Raw genomic sequence first — 13,112 nt, 5'->3', positions numbered from 1 at the left:
TCCATTTTTATAGTCTACTTGTCTCAGCAAATTTGAGACTAGGTAGGGGCCATAGTTAATCTGTGCTTTTCCTTGTGATCCTACATAAGGCAAGTTAACCACATATATCCATTAGCACGCAAGTGAATAGTTTTAAACACAGAAAACTGTGAACTTTTGAGACTTACAGTCAGGTCCAAGATCAAAAAGAAAAGAAAATATATTAATGCCTTCAACAAAAATATTGACCACGTGTCATGAATTGAGCACTGGGGAAAAGTGAACTGACATTGTTCCTGACTTAATGGAGTTTACAATCTAGGAAGGTCTAAAGTTCAGATGGGGCAATACCTGTTCCTAGAAAGGTTCTTAACCCTGCAGGCTTCCCTGAACAGCGACACCTAAACTAAATCACAAAGATCTTTAGGAAGGAATGAGGCAGGTTTTTTTTTTTTTTTTTTTTGGTGGTAGTGGTGATGGGACTGTAGTGGAGTGTGCGTGTGTCCATGGGGGGCGGGGGCAATTTACTGATGACCCAGCAGGTGGCTGGAGCCAGGCTGTTAAGAATGGGCAGATCACGATCCGAGGGTAACAGTCCTTTTAACGGGGCTGTTAAGCTGAGAGTGGAAAACACGCACAAGGGCGCTTTGAGGACCCTTAGACTCAGTTTATTTTAGTTGTGGCTCAAATTAAGCATAAGTCTTACATTTTTCGCCCCCTCTAGTTTTCCATTTCCAGGAGTTTGTTTTTCTTTGTCGCTCCCTCCCGCTACGAATCTTCAGCTGGGAGGATCCTGTTCAGGTGCACAAATCAGGAGGTAACCATCAAGGCAGTTAGGGCTGAACTCCGGACCGGACGCAGTCGGGTTTTGCTGTGGAGTTTCTGCAGCAGCGCTAAGCAGGAGCATTAAGGTCAGAGCCAGTGGGGTCGGGGAGGCAAACCGCTAGACACCACCAGGCCCAGGACTCCTCAACCTCTGTCTTTACCATAGCGCCGCCTCAGCTCCCTCAACATCCAGCACAGCACTTGATTGACAGGTAGGCTCGCCCAATCCCGGAGCGGCGCAGACCGCTGTCGCGTCGGGGACGGGGAAAGGGTGTACTGAGCGTATCAGATTGGGCCGGGAAATGGTTTCCTGCCTGCGCGGCCCCGCCCTCTCGCCGCGCGGCCCGCCCCTCTCCAGAGAGCTACGCGGCGGCGGAGCGCAGGCCTCGTGCCGTAACGGCCATCCCGGCGGCCGCGGCGGTGTCCCTGTGCCCTCCTCAAGTGACTGGAGCCGGCTGGGCTCGGCAGAGGGAAGGTGAGAGGGCCTTGCGGCGAGCACACACAGTCTCTTCCGTCCCCCGTCGGTCCACACAGCCTGTTCTCGCTGCGTCGCTTCCTCTTCCCCGGCAGAGTTAGCCCCGGGGGCGCCGTCTGCCGGCGCGGAGCGGAGCCGGAGGGGGCGGGGAGGCCGCTCGGCGGAGGCTGGGCGTCTGCGCCGCGGTTCGGGGCGACCCCGCGGCCTCCCTCCTGCTCCCGGAACGCCGCCCCTGCGAGGCTGGAAGGTCGAGCGCGCGGTGCGCTGCCTCGGTGTTCCTCCTGCAAAAGTCTGGCTGCCAGCTGTGGCGTAACCCGAGGCCGGGAAGGTAGGGACGCGGTGGGGAAGCAAGGGCGCTCTCACCTCCAGCCCCGAGCCGGGCAGCCAGCGGTGCCCCGAGCGCGGTGGACGTCCGCGGGGCGCGCCCGCCGCCCCTCCCCCTCGCGTCCCCGGCCGTTATCCCTGTTCTGGTGGAAATCTGGGTGTTAACTTTCACGGGGAGGACCTGCTTTAGCTTTGTACGCGAGTTGCTTGGGCTTTGAGCTTTTGACATGAGTTGTGGCATGTCCGGTTTAAAAAAAACATTTTTTTTTTTCGATAGGTTGGTTTTGTGCCCTCTTATATGTGTTTTCATACACGTTAATTCGCCGTTTGAAGCTGGGGAGGCTGGGTTTTGTTTAAAACTGAGAACCATAAGGTAGGCGCTCCGTTAATGTCGAACTCGTGAACTGAAATCATCTGAAAATAATTCTACCCATTACATTAGGTAAGAATCCTTAAGAGTTAGGAAAGAATGAGGTGAGGTTCAGAGAACTAACCTCATGATGGGAGGGGAGCAATGAAGCCCAATGTCTGGCTAAAAAGAGGGAGTGTTGCAAGAGGTCTTTATTTTTAAAAAATTTTTACTTTGATAACTTTATGACAAACCAACCATAACGATTTCTTAAAAACCTGGAAATCATTGTATCTAAAGTCTCAGCTTTCAGTGAGGTCACAAAGTAAGTGGGGAAATAACCCAAGAAGAAAGTTTTTTGGTAATTGTTAATAATGCTCAGTTCACATCCTGATAGTAACTCAACAATGCGTTGGTTGATTAATACTACATTCATTTCATTTGTGGTGAAATTGATTTTCTTTGGGAAAGTTGGGATCTGGAGAATTTAGCTTAGTATCAATAAACATAGTTTGCTGAGTATTAAAGTCTGTTCTGCCTGTTTTCTCATATTAAATTTTAAAATATTTGCCTTATTTTTCTAGTATTTTCAGGTTCCTGTAAATAAAACTGGAAATATACTTTCATGTTTTGGTACTTTATGCTTTCTGTTTTTCTTTTCTTTTTTTTTTTTTTTAATACAATTGAGAGCTTTTTTATTTTTTATTTTTAGTTGTCAATGGACCTTCTTATTTATTTATATGTGGTGCTGAGAATCGAACTCGGTGCCTCACACATGCTAGGCTAGTGCTCTGCCACTGAGCCACAACCTCAGCCCTGAGAGCTTTCTTTCCAAAGTTTAGGAAGATTTGATGTGATTATTTTTGTAAACAGATCTCTTGTGAGAAAAACTTAATAAATTTAGTTACCTTGATAATATGGAAACATGCCAAAATGTTCTTCAGCAACATTAGAAAATTAAATGATTATTTAGTTGATAAGTAAAATTGAAGAGAATTCTTGAAATAATTGAACATTGAAAAATTTTTTCTTAAGTGCTTCGTGCTGTTTTAGGAAGACAACTGACAGGCTGAATATGGCATTTAAAGATAAATTAAGGCAGCAATTGGTTCTGAAAGATCCTTACTTTAACCTATATCAAAGTTAGATACAGTTTATCTCCAAATACTGACTTAGACATTTTTTCCTTTCAAAACATTCCATATGCTGATTGTTTTAGTGACATTGTATAACAGTATGCTTTTAGTTATCCAGACACACACCTTGGTTTCATCTCTAGCCACATAACTTAATATTCACTTTGCTTTTTCTTCTTCATTTTCTTTATAATATATGTTTGGGTGGGATATGTAGGTTAATGGTAGAACACCTAGACAGCAAGTACAAGACTTAGTCCCCAGCACTGCAAATTTTAAAAAGAAAGATATACTTTTCTTCAACAAAATTTTTGCCCTATTTTAATTTTTGTCTCTGAATTGCGCACCAACTTTAACTGGATTTTCTGTCTGGCTTTTCTCAACTATGTCATGACTGCTGCTAGATCTTAAAAAACAATGCTTTGAACACATCCCTCACTGTTAAGAAACCAGTGATATCTTTCTATTATCTACAGAGCACAGTTCAGAATTCATAGCCTTCTAACAATCTGTTCAAGACCTACTTTTCTAATGCCAGTACTATTTCTCTGTAGGAACTGTCCATTCTAACTAAAGTAATCATTCTGATTTGCTCTTTGTATTTCTCATATCTTTTGAAACTTTGAATATTGATGCATAGACTGCCTATTCTTTAAAAATAAAGATTTCCCCTTAAATTACCCAGGTTGCAAATGAAATAAAATTTTGTTGAAGTTACATTTTTGATATTTCAGTATAGCCTTCCAAGTGTTTCCTGTGATGTTGCTTTTCTTTGAACTCAAAATCCTTTTTTTAAATCATGTTTTTATGTCTATTTGTATGATAGCATTATAGAACATTATTTCAGGAATGTTAGAAACCAACTTTTTGTTTTATAGATAGGGAAATTGAAATCCATATAGAATAACTGCACTAAAATTCATACATCTTGCTATGAGTATAAACTTAATCTCTTTATTCAAGTTTGGTGTATTTATAAAACTGTACTACTACTCATCTTTTGTAATGTTGTTTTGTATTGTTTACTTCACATTATTTTGTGTTGTAGGGCAGGGGAACCTTCATGACTTGCATTGTGAATTCATTATAAATTATTACAACCAATGTTTTCAAATCTACATACAACTTTTTCTTTATTATTTATATATGTGTATATATACATATATATTTTTGGGGGGGTTACTAGAGATTGAACTTGGTGGTCTTTACCGCTGAGCTACATCCCCATCCCTTTTTATTTTTAAGACAAGGTCTCAATAAGTTACTTAGGGCTTTGCATTCCTGAGGCTAGCCTTGAACTTGTGATCCTCCTGTCTTAGCCTCCTGAGTCACTGGGATTACTGGTGAGGGCCAATGCACTTGGCTATATCTGTATTACAGTCTTGTTATCTGTGTTAAGAGCATTAGAGCATCAGCAAAAATAATACCGTCATCTCTGTAGTTGAGTCCTGTGATCCACTAAAAAGGGGATGAAATCTCTTTTTTTTTTTTGTGGTGCTGGAGATTGAACCCAGGGCCTTGTGCATGCGAGTGAGGCAAGTGTTTTACCAGCTGAGCTATGCCCCAGCCCTGAAATTTAGTTTATTTATTTGAATTTCTTGGTAAAGAGAATGAGTCGGGGTCCTCAAAGGTAATACAGAAGGATTGGAATATTGCAGGTTTGGAGAAAACGTGGAGGGTTTATCACACAATTAAAAATGATCTAGGTTAGAGCTAGGTAGTACTAGCATTAGAAAAGCACTCTTCACACTTTGCTACTTTTTGTCATCTTGTTCATCTGTCAGGGACCATAAGTACACCTGTTGGTTGAGCAAAACATTCTAAAAGTCATGTTCCATTTTGGGGAGTTAGCTTTTATGTATTTTTTCCTCATATTTCCCCCTCTCTTAACTTTAGTTTCTGTTAATAGAGGCAGTGAGAGTTGTCTTGGTATTTTGCTTACATCTAAGTAACAAGAGTTGAATGGTGTAAAACCGCATAGAAAACTACTGGGCAAAATCTCTTAGGAGTGAATGTTTCCTCTTTTGGTCTGAGACAAGCTGTTTTTCACTTAGTTTTTGGTTGTTAATAATGATTAAAAAATTTTTTTTTAGTTGTCAGTGGACCTTTATTTAATTAATTAATTTATTTATATGTGATGCTGAGGAATTGAACCCAGGGCCTCACACATGCCAGTGCTCTACTACTGAGCCATAACTCCAACCCTTAATGATTTGTTTTTGTTTAAATAAATTACCACCTAAAATAAACAGTTGAAATACCAATTCTCTTGTTCATTTTTTCTAAGTTATACTTAACGGATTGGCAAACTGGATTTGAGTATGATATGAAGGATTTCTGCTTTTATTTAGAAAGACCAATTGAGTAAAGCAAACAGAATATATGGAAATTTTTCAAAGAACTGTGCTTTTCAAGAACATTTTTTAAAAAAGAGTCAGCCTTTTCTTCCTAAGATTTCAGCAAACATTCCCCAAATCAATATGCTCTGCACTTTTTAAGTATTTCAACTGTAATGCAAAGACATTAGTTTACTAGGATATTGGAAAATATTCCTTGAAAATGGTCGATCAGCTTGGTCTAGTGGCACAAGCCTGTGATCCTAGTGACATGGGCTACCAAGATGGGAAGATGGAAAATTCCAGGCCAGCCTGCACAATGTAGTGAGACATAGTTCAAAATACAAAATTTTAAAAAGGACTGGGGGTGTACACGCTCAATCCTGTGAGGAGAAAACATTTAAAAAAATAATAATAAGGCTTGATCACTTCCAGGTACTACTGTTTTGTTTTTTGTTTTTTTTGGCTGTGCTAGGTATCAAACTCAGGGTCTTATGTATGCTAGACAAGTTCTCTGTCATAGAATTACATCCCAGTTCTGTTATTGAATAAGGGAAAAAAATGGAAACATTTAGACTATTTCTTATACAACCCACCCCCATCCCAATAACTTGACTTGCTGCCCTATAAATAAATTACAACATATTCATCCAACAGAATACTATCATCAGTGAAAAAGAACTGCACCCAACATCATGGCTGAAGGTCATAAACACCATGCTGAGCTTTCTAGTCAGTTACTTTTGCTTTCTGTGTTTGTTTTCATTTCCTTTCCATGTCCTTAGGGAAAGCCCTATAAGGCCTCTCATGATACAGCTTTTGCTGATTTCTAGGTTGTTTCTCTAGCCATTCTCCCTTTTCTTTTTAGGGCCTTGATTAGCCAAGCTCTTTTTTGCCTTGGAGCCAGTGAACATACTTTTCCCTTTGGCCAGATGGTTCTCTTTGGTTAATTGGTATTAAGTTTGGCTGCTAGAAACAGGAATACGCCAAATAACAATTTTGCTTTTATGCCAGAAAAATCCAGGGTTGGCATGACATTAATTTATTGAATTTTATTTCCATGTGCGCGTGTGTGAGTGTGTGTATGCATGTGTGTATGCATGTGTGTATGTATGTTTTGCTATTTTAACTAGTTCTGAAATAAAGATCTTTGGTATAAGGCTTTAAACATTTTTCCTTTTTTAAAAAAAAATATATTCCTATTGTATTCAATTGAAAAATTTAATTTTTTTATTACATGTAAACTTATTTAAATGTATACCTCAATGAATTTTCCTATTTGTAGACAATCATATAACCCATGGTCCAGATCAAGACATAGAGTGTATCTGGTCTCTACGTCCTACCCTCTCCTAATCAGTATTCCTTATCTTTCTCTCAGAGATAATCACTCTTCTGACTTTTATCACTATAAATTATTTTTGCTTGAACTTAATATAAGTAGAACCATACACACACACTCTTGTGGTTGGCTGTTTTTGCCCAACATGGTGTTTATGACTTTCAGCCATGATGTTGGGTGTAACAGTAGTTCTTTTTCACTGATGATAGTATTCTGTTGGATAAATATACTGTAATTAAAAAATATATACCAGTGATGGATATTTGGTTTGTTTCAGGTTTTTAGCTATTGTGAATAATGCTGTTACAAGTTTTTTAGTGGACATACTTCTTTCCGTCCTCCTGTTCTCAGGGCTTCCTGCGTAATCCGCAAGCAAGCCCTCTACCACTGAGGCTTTATTTCTTTTGGGTATGTATACTTGGGAATAGAATTGATCTCTTCTTATGTCCTTATCCAGCAGTTTTTGAACCTACTTGAACCGCCCTTTATGGTTGATACATTGGAGCTTTCTGGAATTTTTCCAATTAACATAAAATTTATTCTTGTCTTTTTTTGTTTAGCTCTTCATTGGTAGAATATATCAAGCAGTAGCAGTAAATTCCTGTGAAAGAGTCAGATCTTATATCACTGAAATCTTTGTTGTTTTTGTATTTCTACTTGATTTGGTTGGATAACAGATTCTGAGTTGAAAATAATTTTCCTTGAGAATTCTGAAGGCATTACTTCATTCTTTTCTAACTCATCATCCATTTGGGAATTCTGAAGACATTCTGATTCTTGATCATAAATTTCTTTTTCCTTTCTGGAATTTTGTATTTCTTGTATTCTGAAATTTCATGAGGTTGTGACTTGGTATACACCTATTTTTTAAGTTTCTTCTAACTAGTTATACACGACAGTAGAATGCATTTTGACACGTCATACACAAATAGAGTATAACTGGTATACATCTATATTTAATGTGTTTTCTTGGATGTTTGTTGTCTCTTCTAAATCTGTGAAATTATGTTCTTTTGCCGCAGTCCGGCTGCAGCAAAATAACTGGGGGGGGGGGGGGGTGATGAACAACTTGTGTACATTGATATAGCAGGAGTGGGAGCCGTTTATTGTAGGACAGGAGGGGTATATATACATTCCACACAGCTTATCTAATTAACATAAACTAGATACAGCAGTCAATCAATAAGGAATCTCCACACTTAATGGCTCGCTGGCGTTACTTCCCTCTCGCAAAATGCCAGGCGCCATCTTGACTTGTTTACAGACTCTAACATTCTTTAGTTCTGACAAAATTTTTTTGAATTATTTCATTGACAGTTATTTATTTTCTCACAGTTTTGGAGGCTAGAAGTCCAAGGTGTAATCAGGATTAGTTTCTGTTGAAGCGTCTCCTTGGTTTTTCTGTGGGGAAAAATCTGGTTTAAGGTTCTTCTCCTTGAGCTCATTTAGTATTAGTTACCTTCTCCTCAAAAGCTCTGTCTCCCCATACAGTCACAGTGGGGGTTAAAGTTGCAACTTAAGAATTTGGAGGAAGACAGGATTGTAACAGTGATTCTGCTTTTGTTTCTTTTTCTGAAATTTGTCATTTATTTGCATCTCTTAGACCAGTTTTCTAATTTTCTTTTTTCTTCTCTGTTTTATCTCCCAGTTTTGGCTGTTTGGAAGATGGCCTTTATTTTCTAAACGTTCTATTGAATTTTTTATTTTTGCTGTCAAGATTTTGATTTCCCAAGATCTATCTCTCTCTCTCTCTCTCTCTTTTTTTTTTTTTTGTTCTCTGAAAAATTCCTTTCAGTATAACAGCCTGTGCTTTTTCATGGATACAGTATCTTCTCTGATTTCAGAGGCTATAAGTGACTATTTATTTTTGGTGTTACTGGAGATAGAGCCCAGGGGCTCTCTACCACTGAGCTACATCCTTAGCCCTTTTTTATTTTTATTTTTCATTCTTCTTTAAATGTTGTTAAATTACCCAGGCTGGCCTCAAACTTTTGCATCCTGCTGCCTCACCCTCCCAAATCACTGGGATTACAACACATCCAGCCATTTTTATTTTTTATTTTGAGACAGGGTTTCACTAAATTGCCCACACACTGGCCTCAAACTTGAGATCTTTCTGCCTCAGCCTCCTGAGTTGCTGGGATTATAGGCCTGAGCTACTACACATGACTTAAACAGCTTATTAAAGAAAATAAACAAACACCCCCTCCCCCCCCCCAATTTTTTTTTTTTACCTCCTTGCAGACTGTTCCTTGTAAATTTTTTTTCTTCCATTTCCTTTTGTCTTTCTTATGTCTAAGGCTTTAGATGTGACTAACTCTTGGGTGATTAGTAACTAAAAAGCCTACTAATTGGAATTTACTGACTTTGAACTTCATGGCATGATATTCTAAAATGAGCAGTTTTTTGGAGGAAAAAACCTGTTGTCTGAGAGGTATTTCCTTTTGGGCCATGCACATGTAGGAAAACTTAAATTTACCTTAGGACTGAAGATTGACTCTCGGGTGTGTGTGTGTGTGGGGGGGGCGGGGGGGGGGGTTTGGTGTGTTTGGTATGTTTGGAGTTAGGGAGTGTATTTCTCTTTCCCCCATATTTGATAAGGTACACAGACATCAAATGTATCTGATGACCTCTTCTTCTGGGATTCTTTTTTTTTTTTCCCCCCTTGGAGCTGGGTACCTGGGATTAAACTCGGGGGCACTCAACCACTGAGCCATATCCTTAGCCCTTTTTTGTATTTTTATTTAAAGATAGGTTCTCCCTATTATTTAGTGTCTTGCTGTTGCTGAGGCTGGCTTTGAACTTGCTGTTTTGCGTCAGCCTCCCAAACTGCTGGGATTACAGGCATGTGCCACTGTGCCAGGTTTACTTCTGGGATTCTTAAATAAGAAATGGAAACACTTTTCAGAGAATAAACCATTAGACTTCTTAGTGAGGTAGGGTAGATAACAGGTAGATTTGAGAAACTTAAGTATTCAACTGCTTCTCAGACTGCTTTTACCCAGTCTTCAAATATTTGGCTCCCTCTTCCATTTTTAGCTGGTGAGGTGGTACACACATGTAATTCCAGCAGTTTAGGAGGCTAAGGCAGGAGGATCTCGAGTTCAAAACCAGCTTCAGCATAAGCTAGGTGCTAAGGTAACTCAGTGAGACCCTGTCTCTAAATAAAATACAAAAACGGGCTGGGGTTGTGACTCAGTGGTCTAGTGCCCCTGAATTAAATCCCTGGTACCAACCCCCCATGGTGGTGGGGAGGAGAGTACTGTGTTCTGCCAGTTCCTGAATCTTTTGAGAATTTTAGGGCATAAATTGGGTTTTCCATTCTTAGTTTAGGTTTCACCTTTCTGAAATTTTCTAAATAATTTAGTTACCAATTGTCCACCTGTCATTTAGCTTCTGAAACTTTGTTGCTTAAAAAAAAAGTTTTAAAGGATTGTTAAAGAAGAATATGTGACAGACTGTGTGGCACCACAGAAAGTTTAAAATATGTACTATCTGGTTGTTTATATAAAAAAGTTTTGCCCACTTTGTGCTTGTTAGACAGTTTCTGTTTTCAAATAAAGCTGTTTCTAGACTGCTACTTTTCTTCCTACAAAGAAACTGAAGTTTATAAACTTAGAATTTCCTGAAGCTATTTAATTTAGGGTATGTCATGAAAATTATGAGTAAGAATTGGTAGGATATTACTACATCATCAAAGAGATGAGATACTTATTTAATGGAAAATTTATTTAAATTTTTTCTTATTTTGCTGCGTATGGTTGTGCACTCCTGTAATCCTGGCTACTCAAACCGAGGCAGGAGGATTGCCTGCTTGAGGCCAGCCAAGGCAATTTAGTGAGACACTGCCTCAAAATTAAAATAAAAAAGAAATATGTAGGGTTGGGATATAGTTTAAAAATATATATATGTATTTTAAAATATTCATTTATTTCTTAGTTGTAGTTGGACATAATACTTTTATTTTATTTATTTTATATGTGGTGCTGAGGATTGAACCCAGGGCTTCGCACATTTTAGATGAGCACTTTAGCACTGAGGGACAACCCCAGTCCTCTTAAAAATATATTTTTAATTTTAATCAACACATAATAATTGTATATATTTATGGAGTACAGTGTGACATTTGAATACTTATGTACAATGTTTAATGATCAAATCAGAGTAATTGGCATATTATCACCTCAACTATATATCATTTCTTTTGTGTTGGGAGCAATGTCCCTCATAGTTACTTTGAAGTATTCAATTAATTATCAACCATAGCATCCTACTGAGCTGTAGAAGTCATTTTTCCTATCCAACTGTACCTCTGTACCTATTAACCACCCTCTGTCTCCCTCCTACTCCCACCCAATACTCTTCTATGACTTTGGTAACCACTATTCTAAGATTATATACTTCTGTGAGATGAACATTTTTAGATTCCACATATAAGTGAAAACGTGATATTTGTCTTTCTGTGCTGACTTATTTCATTTAACATAATGTCTTCCAGTTCCATCTATGTTGCTGCAAATGACAGAATTTCATTTTTCTTTAAATGGCTGAATAAAATTCCATTATGTGTACATACCATACTTTATTTTATCCTTTCATCTGTCAGTGAACATCTAGGTTGAATCCATGTCTTCGCTCGTGTGTGTGTTGCTGTAGTAAACATGTGAGTACAGATGTCTCTTCAACATACTGATTTCAATTGCTTTGGATATATACCCAATAGTGGGGTTGCTGGATCATGTGATAGTTCTATTTCTAGTGTTATGGAGAAAACTCCATATTTTTTTCCCACAGTGGGTGAACTTATTTTTCATTCCTGCCAACAACGTATGAGACCCCTTTCTCTGTATCCTCATCAGCATTTAATATTATTTTAAAAACTCATTTATTTATTTGGTAGGTGTTAAGGACTGAAGCCAGGGCCTTGCATGCTAAGCAAGCACTCTACTAGTGAGCTGCATCCCTAACCCTTTTAATTTTGAGACAGTCTTGCTAAGTTGCCCAGGTTGGCCATGAATTTGCTATCCTTCTGCCTCAGCCTCCCAAGTAGCTGGCTTACAGGTATGTACCACCACATCTGGCTTTTAAAAATCTTCTTGTTACTAGTCACTCTAACTGGGATAAGATATCCTGAGGTTTTGATTTGCATTTCCCTGGTGATTAGTGATGTTGAGTGTTTTTTCATATATTTGTTGAGCATTTATAAATCTTCTTTTGAGAAATATGTATTCAGGTGTTTAGTTCATTCACCCATTGTTAAAGGCTCTCTTTTTTTGCTTGTATTCTTACACATCATGTAAATTAATGTCAGACAAATAGTCTGCTAATATTTCTCCCATTCTGTAGTTTTTCATTTCACTTGTTTTCATTTACTGTACAGAACATTTTTTGTTTTTGTTTTAGTTTTTTTTTTTTTTTTTAACTGACTGAGGATTGAACCCAGGGGCTGTCTGCCACTGAGCTACATTTCTAGACCTTTTTATTTTTGAGACAGGGGCTTGCTAAGTTGCCCAGGCTGCCCTCAAATTTGTGATCCTCCTGTCTCAGCCTCCTAAGTCGCTGGGGTTATAGATGTGCACCACTGAACCTAGCATAGAAGCTTTTTAGTTTGATGTAGACTGTGTATCAGGTTTTGCTTTTGTTACCTGTGCTTTTGGCTAACACAATCTTTGCTTAGATTGATGTCTAGAAGGATTCCCCTATATTTTCTAGTAGTTCATAAGTTGTGGCTTATATTTATTTAAGTCTTTTGATTCATTTTGAGTTAATTATTGTATATGGTAAGAGGGATCTAATTTCTTTCTTCTGAATATGGATATTTGATTTTCCCAGAACTATTAAACATTTTTTTTTTTTTTTTGTACTGCTGATTGAACTTAGGGTCTTGCATGTGCTAGGCAAATGATCTACTACTTACATTTCCACCCCCAAACCATTTCATCAGAGATTTTGGACTATAATTTCCTCTTTTTTGTGTGTGTCCATATCTGATTTTGATATAGGGTAATGCTGGCAATTAATAAGTTTGGAAAGTTTCCCGCCCTTTCAATACTTTAGACTAGTTTGAGAAAAATTGGCATAGTTCTCTAAAAGTAGTGGCACCATCTGGTCTTGGGTTTTTCTTTTTTGGGAGAGTTTTATTGCTAGTCTGTTCAGATTATCCATGTGCTAATGGTTCAACTTTGGTAGGTTATGTGTCCAGAAATTTATTCCATTTTTTTCTAGGTTTTATAGTATTATTTCTGTAGTATCAGTTTTAATGTCTGGTTTTTCATCTATGATTTTATTCATTTGGGTCTACCTTCTCCTGTTTTCCCCTTGTTTAATACAACTAAAGGCTTTTTTT

The 13,112-nt window shown here is 38.3% G+C and overlaps 1 protein-coding gene across 2 annotated transcripts in view; it reads left to right on the top strand.

Moving 5' to 3' along the window:
- The first annotated feature begins 1,153 nt into the window (after positions 1-1,153).
- Nck1 (NCK adaptor protein 1) overlaps positions 1,154-13,112 on the top strand; it is an 84,650-nt gene continuing 72,691 nt past the window's right edge. Inside the window, exon 1 of one of the 2 annotated variants that reach the window (XM_027933965.2) lies at positions 1,154-1,279. The gene's annotated coding sequence lies outside the window, so the exon portion shown is untranslated. Of the gene's footprint in view, positions 1,280-1,516; positions 1,608-13,112 lie in introns of those variants that run through there. The other variant, XM_027933966.3, reaches the window with a different exon arrangement.

Source organism: Marmota flaviventris, chromosome 8 (assembly GCF_047511675.1).
Source record: "Marmota flaviventris isolate mMarFla1 chromosome 8, mMarFla1.hap1, whole genome shotgun sequence".
Lineage (NCBI taxonomy): Eukaryota > Metazoa > Chordata > Mammalia > Rodentia > Sciuridae > Marmota > Marmota flaviventris.
Note: the sequence above shows the minus strand (reverse complement) of the source record. Positions and strands in the feature narration are given on the sequence as shown.